The sequence below is a fragment of the Sturnira hondurensis genome, unplaced genomic scaffold (genome assembly GCF_014824575.4).
Source record: "Sturnira hondurensis isolate 20B ecotype Veracruz unplaced genomic scaffold, ASM1482457v3 Scaffold0009719, whole genome shotgun sequence".
Classification (NCBI taxonomy): domain Eukaryota; kingdom Metazoa; phylum Chordata; class Mammalia; order Chiroptera; family Phyllostomidae; genus Sturnira; species Sturnira hondurensis.
The window spans coordinates 14186586-14195963 of record NW_028082350.1 but is presented as its reverse complement, the minus strand read 5'-3'; positions in this window follow the sequence as shown (position 1 = coordinate 14195963).

The window sequence follows — 9378 nt, the reverse complement described above, 5'->3', positions numbered from 1 at the left end:
CGAGGGGGGGGCCCCGCGACGCAGAAGCTCGGCCTCGCGGCGGGTGGGGCCGAGGGTTAACCCAGCGGTGCCGGTCGCCCTAGGAAGGGAGGGCAAACGCAGAAACTGCTGGGCTCGGGAGAAGCAGGCCTAGGCGAACTTTGATCTTTGGAACTGGGCACCACTCAATATCCGAACTGCGGCCAGAGAGCACCTGAACCCAGTGAAAGGAAATGGAAGGGCAACCAGCACCTGCACCTGTGTGTGTGATCTTCTCTGAGTCTCGGTTGCTTCACCTGTGAGGTGATGTGCACTCAAAGGCCAAGCCTGGCCAGGTGCTCAGTTGATTGGAGTAAGTCCCAATGTACGACCAGGTTGCGGATTTGATCCCTGGTCAGAGCACAGGCAACAATCAACCAATGAGTGCATAGCTAAGCGGAAGACAAATCCATGTTTCTCTCTCTCCTCACCCCCTTTCTTTCTCTGAAAAATCGATAAATTTAAAAAGGTACTGTTATTATACACTCAGGGAATAAAAAAAGTGGATATGACTTCTCCTTAAATGAGTTGGCCACGTGATGTGCGTTGGCCCCGGGGACAAACGTGGCAAGCAGAGGGTGAGAAGTTCCTGCACTCTGCGGTTTGCACTTTGTGCTCCTCGTGAATTGTGCTGCCACGAGAACAAGTCCGGTTACCTTTCTGGGTGAGGAGCAACATGCATCCCGTTGCCTCCACCAAGAGCCGGCCCACACCAGTGAGGCCATCCTCAGCAGGCAAACCACCACCACCACCAACAGCGACGATGCCCCCAGCACAGACAAGCCGACGTGGCCATGCAGCTGGGCCTGAGAATTATAAGTGAAATAAATAGTTGTTTCAAGTCATCAAGTTTCGGGATAGTTTGTTATGCAGCAAAAGTAACTAATACACAAGGACAGGAGAGGAATCTGAGTGCAAGCCTGTGTTCAAAGCTCCTGTTCCTCCCTCCGATGAAAGAGGGGCCTTGGAAAGTCCTGTACTCCATTTATGCGTGCAGCACTCCCTTATCAAGTGAATGTTTGCTGAGTGACTAGGCTAGCAGACGTCAGGTGCTCAGCTGTGTTTAGGTTCACTGATTTGGACTAGGGAGTATCCTCTGTCATCAGAGCTTACAGAATCATGGCTCAAGGAAAAGAAATAATAAATGAACTAAGAACTTATGTAAGTGTGTTGAGAGATAAAAAGAAAACCAACAGGAGACTTCCGCCAAGATGGAGGCGTAGGTGGAAACGCTGCGCCTTCTCCCACAACCAAGTTTGAATACAACAACAAAGATGCAGCCAAGGAACAGAAAATTGAACTATCTGGAAGTCCAACAACAATGAACCGTTCTACCGGATGGGTAAGAGGGGCGGAGCCAGCAGCAGAGCAGGGTCGGGCAGGAAGGATCCTCCGACCCAGGTGCCCAGGCATCCGGGGTATCGCTGGTGGACCCAGTGAGGGCTTGGGACGGTGGGAGTGAGAAGTGAGACGGACTGCGCAGCCCCCAGCAACGAACCCAGCAGCGGCTGACCGCAGTCACACATTCGTGAGCCGTGGGATGAATCGCACGGCCCGCAGTGGCGGCGGGAGGAAGCAAAGGGTGCTCGCCATTGCCTTCTTTTGGCCCCGCCCCCACATACAGCGTCACAACCCAGCGACTGGGTCGCCCTGCCCTGGTGAACACCTAGGGCTCTGCTCCTCATATGTAACAGGCACAAATAATCCAAAATATGGCTCAAGAAGAACTCAAAGCCCCAGAGCCCATAACTCTAAGTGACCAGGAAATAGCGAAACTCTCAGATGCACAATTCAAGACACTGGTGATCAGGATGCTCACAGAACTGGTTGATTTTAGTCACAAATTAGAGGAACATATGAAGGCTAAACTAATCAAAATGAAGGGAAATGCACAGGAAACCAATAGTGATGGAAAGGAAACTGGGACTCAAATCAAGGGGGTGGACCAGAAGGAAGAAAGAAATGACCAAACAGGAAAAAATAAAGTTACAAGAATTCAAAAAAATGAGGAGAGGATTAGGAACATCCAGGACATGTTTAAACGTTCCAACATCCAAATTTTAGGGGTACCAGAAGGGGGAAAGAAACAGCCACGAGTGAAAAATTTATTTGAACAAATAATAAAGGAGAACTTCCCCAGTCTGGCAAAGGAAATAGACTTCCAGGAAATCCAGGAAGCTCAGAGAGTCCCAGAGAAGTTGGACACAAGAAGGAATACACCAAGGCACATCATAATTACATTAGCCAAGATTAAAATGAAGAAGAGAATCCTAGAAGCAGCAAGAGAAAAGGGGACAGTCACCTACAAAGGAGTTCCCATCAGACTGTCAGCGGATTTCTCAAAAGAGACCTTACAGGCAAGAAGGAGCTGGAAGGAAGTATTCCAACTCATGAAATCCAAAGACCTACATCCAAGATTGCTTTATCCAGCAAAGCTTTCATTTAGAATGGAAGGGCAGATAAAGTGCTTCTCAGATAAGATCAAATTCAAGGAGTTCATCATCACCAAGCCCTTATTATATGAAATGTTAAAGGGACTTATCTAAGAAAAAGAAGATAAAAATAGGGACAGTGAAAGGACAGCAAACTCACAGTTACTAACAACCACACCTAAAACAAAAGCAAACCAAGAGGACAGCTAGATCAGGAGTGGAACCATAGAAATGAAGATCACATGGAGGGTTAGCAACAGGGGGGTGGGAGGAGGAGAAGGGGGGAGAAGATACAGAAAATAAGTAACATAGATGATAGGTAAAAAATAGATAGGGGGAGGGCAAGAATAGTATGAGAAATATAGAATCTAAAGAACTTGAGACATGTGGGCATAAACTAAAGGGGGAAGGGTGGGGGAGGGGGTGTGTAGGGTTGAGGGGAATGAAGGGAGGAATAGGACAACTGTAATGGTATAATCAATAAAATATATTTAAAATAAATAAATAAAAAGAAAACCAACAGGATCATGTAGAAGAAACTTGTAGAATGGGAGAAAGAGAAAGGATTAGGGCAAGGGCTAAAGTTGATGGGGATTTGTCAGGGAGCCAGAAGTCCTTTCTAATGAAGTTGTGCTGATAACGCTCCCCAGGAAACAGAGACTTAGGGGCACAAAAGGTTTGTCAGAGAGTAATACTTCCCGAGAAAAGGTGAGAGAAATGTTGGGCAGGGTACCATTGAAATAGTAACCCCAGCAGAGGCCACAATTGCTGACCAGGGAGGAGCTCTGGGGCAAAGACTGCCTGTGAGATGAACTCCGCATGGGTGAAAACGATACATACCACTGACTCAAGCAATTCGTTGGCTGGGGGGCCACGGTGAGAAGAATGTGACCTTGGTTCAAACCCTGAGGGGAGGGCCCTGAAGGCACTTATGGCTGGTCAGTGTTGGCTAATCTCACTCCTCACAACTGGGCAGTGAGTCCTTTCTCTCTCTCCTTCATGTGCTTTCATATTCATATATATATATATATACACATACACACATACATATATATAATAAAAATATATAAACCAATGTATATTCAGTGTGACATATATTAAATATATATATTTATATATAATTGAATTTCATATATAAAAATTTCACATGCTTTTATACAATGTCCAGAAAAAGTCCAGCCATGGTTAATACAACAAGAATGGTTTGCCCAACATTGATGTAATCCGGCAGCCAAGGAGAGAGGGCTGGAATGCACGTGTGTGAACAATGAGACTTCACTATACTAGTCAATGGGAGCTGTAGATGCCAATGAGTAGGTGTGTGCACTGTGTGGTCATTGCATTCAAACTGACTGAGCAAGTAGAGCAACAAATCTGCATCCAATTTTGCATTAAGCTTAAACATGCATGTGGAAACTATTTCGATGATTCAGAAGGCCACAGCTATGGGCAACTGAGGATTGGCAGCTTTATCGAGGTAACGCACCCACTCACACATCACATCTCATGAAGCTTTTTGGTGAGACATCAAATCACCCTGGTGACTCAGCCCCACTGCAGCCCAGATTTGACACCCTACGACTTCTGGCTTTTCCCAGAACTAAAATCACTTTTGAGAAAGGGAAGAGATTTCAGACTCTCAGTGAGATTCAGAAAAATAAGACGGGGCAGCTGCTGGCAACTGGGAGAACTGTGTGAGGTCCCACGGTGCCTACTTTAAAGGGGACTCAGGCATCATTGCCCTGTGTACAATGTTTCTTGTATCTGGTATCTTCTTCAATAAATGTGTCTATTTTCATATTACATGGCTGGATATCTTCTGGGTAGACCTCATGCACAGTTACATAAAGTGAACCATGTTTAAGTGGCCCTTCAGTGGCATTAATCTTGTTGTACAACTGTCACCACTGCCATCTACCTCTAGAGCTTTTTCATCTTCTGTAACCTCAGTTACGTCCCTCCCTCCCCACAACCCTTGGCAACCACCATTCTATTTGTTTCTGCGAGTTTCACTACTCTGGGTTCATGTGAGTGTGCAGTCATTCACTGCTCGTCTTTCCGCACCTGGCTTCTTTAACGTAGCAAAGTGTCCGCAGGGTTCCTCCTTGCGGTGTCAACATTTCATTCCTTTTTAAGGCTGAGTGATATTCCGTTGTACGCACATGCCATATCTTGCTTATTCATCCATCCATACCTGGAGGAAAAACTACAAAGATTCTGATGACTTATAACCGATCATTTTTCTATTAGATTTTTTGGTCAGGAACATTACTAAGGCCAATTTCAAAGGAAAGGACATTAAATTCACTTCACGATGGAAGGAGGAGCAAATAATTTGGCCAGTATTACCTGTAATCTACCACAGACTGATACCTGTCTGATATATTCAGTTTAGATGGACAAAAGTTGCAGTTTTAATTAAAGAAATGCAAGGAGATCAATCTATTATTCAGTTTCTAGCATTCACAATAGGATTATGACATGGGGCAATATGCTTGCCAGTCAGACCTTCGTGTCTTAAGAATATGAAGGACTAGGGCTCGGCGGTAAATGACAGATTTTAAAGAATGGAAAGGGCAACCTTTTTCTTCCTGTCCCTTAGGACTGGTTGTAAGTGACATGTCAGTTTTTCTTCTCTGTGATCTTCAGCCCTTCAGCCCGGAGGGGGAAGCTTCCTTCCAGGAGTGTGGGCAGCGTGGAAAGCAGGGGTGGTTCCTTTTTCCCCAGCCTTGTCACCCTTCCCTTTGGAGGCTCTGAGAGGAGGTTGCCGTGAAAGTCCTGGGAACCGAAACACTCTTGGTCACATGGTGTGGTTCCGTGTGGGGTGGGGAGGGGATTCTTTGCCACCCTTGGCTCCTATGTGTGGACTCCAGATTCCTCGCTCGCCTCGTCTCTGAGCACCATGGGATTCAAGGAAACCGTCTCTCCAAAGTGTTAAAAAGAGCACAACCCCATACACCTGAAGATCTTAAGTAAACGAGAAGGAGGAGAAAGCTGACTGACAGGCCAACCATTTGAACCAAGACAGACTGCACATGACTTAATGATTCTAAATTATTAGATGAGACTGTTTGAATCAGACTGAATGTTTAATGAAGTTGTCACAGACCCATACACCAAGTAGTGAGAGTTTGGTGAGAAAAATCAGACTTCTTAAAAATAAAAAGGAAGAAAGAGTAAAAGAGAGAAAAATGGAGAGAAATAGAGAAAAACATTCACTTATTTATGTATTTATTTGCACATCTTAGTTGCAGTGTGAGTTAAATGTTTGATTCTGCTAACATACATACCATACCATATTAAATAAAACCACAGGGAGGTCCCTGAGTTTCATACAGCTTCACGCATCAGACTCGGGGACAGGCTGGCAAGGAGGAGATGCTGGGTGAGTTCAAGCTGGAAGCTTGGGTGTGGGATAAGACTGCCCATCCCACGGGCACAGGGTAGCCAAGGGCAGTGTTGACACGGGAAAGAATCCAGCTTTCATAGCTCTTCTCCAAATAAGCCTCCCGAGGAGGAAGTAATAGGTGAAGGAAAGAGAAATTAGACAGCATCTGCGTTGACTGTATAATTCCATCTTATAACCTAAATGTATTAGAATTCTTTTAAGGAGAATGAAAGGAGGCATGCTTCATACTTCATTTCTAGGACTATTCTTGGCTGTAGTGTAAACTGTGAAGTAGTATTGGACAACCTTAGGAGAAAAGCTGACTCAACACTGATACACACATAGAAGAGGCATGGAAAATAAAGAGGTAAGTGACTACTAAAATAAGGAAGTTTTGGAGCCAGACAAAATAGCCAGTTTGGGGGAGCTGGCACCCTTCAGTCTGAGTGAGCAACATTTCTGTGTGAATGGGAGGGAGGGGAAGGGTGCTGTTGGGTACAGGCCTCGAGCTGGGCGGGTGAGGGCCCCTGTGCCCGAGTAGCCTGCCCTTCAGCTGGGAATCTGGATAAACTGGGAAGAAGCGATGATGAGAAACTGGCTGGTTCTGATGCTGTAGTCACTAGTGGGATAAGCTAGTGGTCCGCCCACTGGGAACCCTGCAGAAGGGAAATCCAACATGTGGATTCTCAAATTAGAGTTTGCGACGCCTAAGCAGGTTGGTTTATACTTCTCCCGTAGGAGTCATAAACGTCATCTTGGTGCCTTTTTCCTTTCCTAAATGCTTGTATTTCGTGTGAATCATGCCACACGTCTACATACAGCATGAAGATAAGGTGGGGGGGTTATTCTCTAGTTTGCTTAATTACACTGAGACTGTTTCGTTACGCTCACGAGAAGAGAAGCTCTCATTGAAGTCTTCATTTATTAGGCGCTTGGGTTTTAATCACTGGGTTCCGACCACAGTGGGCACTGAGACCAAAGGCATGCTCCTTGACTCCCGTGTTGCTCTCTGTTCACTGTTCCTTTAATGCAAGGGCAGACCCAGGCCTCACCCAGCTCTCTGAGGCACAGGCAAGACCAAGCCCTAACACATAACCAGACTCTACTGGAGGCTTCGGATAGTGCAATGAAATTACAACGCCGTGAAGAAAAACTTTAAACCGGCTGCCAAGTGTGATTTCTGAATGTCATAGGCTGACCCTCCTTGCCCACCCATTTCAGCCCCTGACGTCCTACTGTGTTTTAGGAGGAACCTCCTCTCCCTAACAGGAATGCCTGTGACCATGAACATCATCCTCCAGAGCTCAGGCTCCCCAGCCCCCTAAGGCCTTGCGAGAGGAGGAGCCTGCTTCCCCCTAAGTCTGGCTGCCCAAGAAATGTCGTAGTCTACAGGGACACGACCCCACCCACAAGGGCAGCTTTTGACAGCGCAGCTTCGCACTGCCCTGAACCTCTCTGGGGCTGCTGCCTCTCAACCTTTTCTTTCTGCAAGTCCACATGGCACTGTTTTCATATTCTGATTCGTTTTAAAGCCATATTTATTGAGGGTTGCCACATGTAGAGTAGAATTCACCCGTTTTGGCGCACAGTTCTTTCCGTGTTGGCAAACAGGTCACCACGTCACTGTTATCACAATGAAGAGGAAGAGCAATTCCTTTATCCGCCCCCTATCCCGCCCCCGCCAAATTCCCTCAAGTCCTTTTGTAGCGAACCTTCAGCGTCAGGCAAATACTGCCCTGTTTTCTGTGTCTACAACGAACCTGTGTCTATTCCATATGGTCACATAAATGGAGCCATACAGCAAATAGTCTTTTCTATCTTCTACCTTTCGCTCAGCATAATGAAACAGATTCACCCACGAATAAAGATAGTTACTTCTTCCTTTCCAAGTTAAGTATCTGTACTGATTTTTCTGGTTTTATTTCTAGCACCTCCAGAAACATGACTGCAAGTTTGGAAAGGGATATCCTTGCTTCTCTCAGACCTTAGTCTCTCACCACTGCACGGGTTCGCTAGGGCTGCCATAACAAAGCACCACAACAGATTTTCCTTCTTACAGTGTTGGAGTCCAACGTGTAAGATCCAAGTGTCAGCAGGATTGTTTTGCTGAGGCCTCCCTCCTTGGCTTGCAGACGGCGCCTTCTCCCTGAGTCTTCACAGGGCCCCCTCAGTGTCTGCGCCTCAACCTCCTCTTCCAGAAAACCAGTCAGATTGGATGAGGGTCCACCCTGACGACTTCACTGTAATTTAATTCCCTCTTTATCGATCCTACCTACAGAAACTCACATTATGAGCACTGGTCGTTAGCACTTCAGCAGGAGTTTACGGCAGGGCACGATTCAGTCCATAACAATAACTAAACATGATGTCAACTGGAGGCCTTCATAGATGCCCTGTATCTTGGTTAAAATGCCCTTTGACTTGGACTTTGCTTAAATTTTTAAAAACATTATGGACGAGTACTGAAATCTGTCCATTTTTTCTGCATCTATTAAGATGATTGTGTGCTTCCTTTTCACATCTGCTAATATGGTAAATTATACCGATTTACGTTTCCATTTTTAAGCCAAACCTGTATTCCTGGGAATAAAGAGAGATGCTGTAACACAGCTTAATTAAGCTTCATTTACTACAAAATGCAGAATGAACATATTTCTTTTAAATACATAAACAAGCCCTGGCTGGTGTAGCTCAGTGGATTGAGTGCGGGCCTGCGAACCACACGATCGCAGTTCGATTCCCAGTCAGGGCACATGCCTGGGTTGCAGGCCAGTTCCTAAGCAGGGGACTCAGGAGAGGCAACCGTACATTGATATTTCTCTCCTTCTCTCCTTCCCTTTCCTTCTAAAAGATAAATGAATAAAATCTTTTAAAAAATAAAATAAATACGTAAACAAATATAAAAAATAACAAAGAATCGAAAATGGGTGGAAAGAGGACTAGAGGGTAAGATCGCTCGTTTCTCCATTCTTTCTTGTACCATTCATTTGGTCGTTGTAAATTATGTGCACATTATTTTGGTAGAACTAAAACAATTTACGTTAATTGTAAATTACAGTTCTGACTCACTGAGATTTTGTGTTGGTTCAAGGTGTGTAAACTGGAACGGTGTGTTTTCTCTCCTGAACGGGTCACAAACTCCCAGAACAATGTATTGTTTAGTACTATTTACTGTTGGTGATATCAGGGTGTTTCTACACAATGTGTTCTTACCCCCGTACCACGTTGATTTGCGCTCTAGTGGAATGAGTTCACCGTGGTGGAGAAGATCAAAGAAAAAATAGAATGTGCAAAGGCACAGGTTGGTGAAAGCAAGTGGCTGGGGAATGCATCGTTTGGAGGGATCTGCGAGTAAAGAAACGTTAAAAGCGTAACAGTAAGAGCGTTAGAAAAAACAAAGCCCTTGGCACGCAGACGTTTGGAGAGCTTGGGCAGGACCAAGTTTCCCAAGCTGGAACCATCCGCGCCCTAACCCTGGTGAGCTTGACACCGAAAGAGACAGACACCGAGTACCAAGGTCAGCCGCAGAGGCAGGCGGAG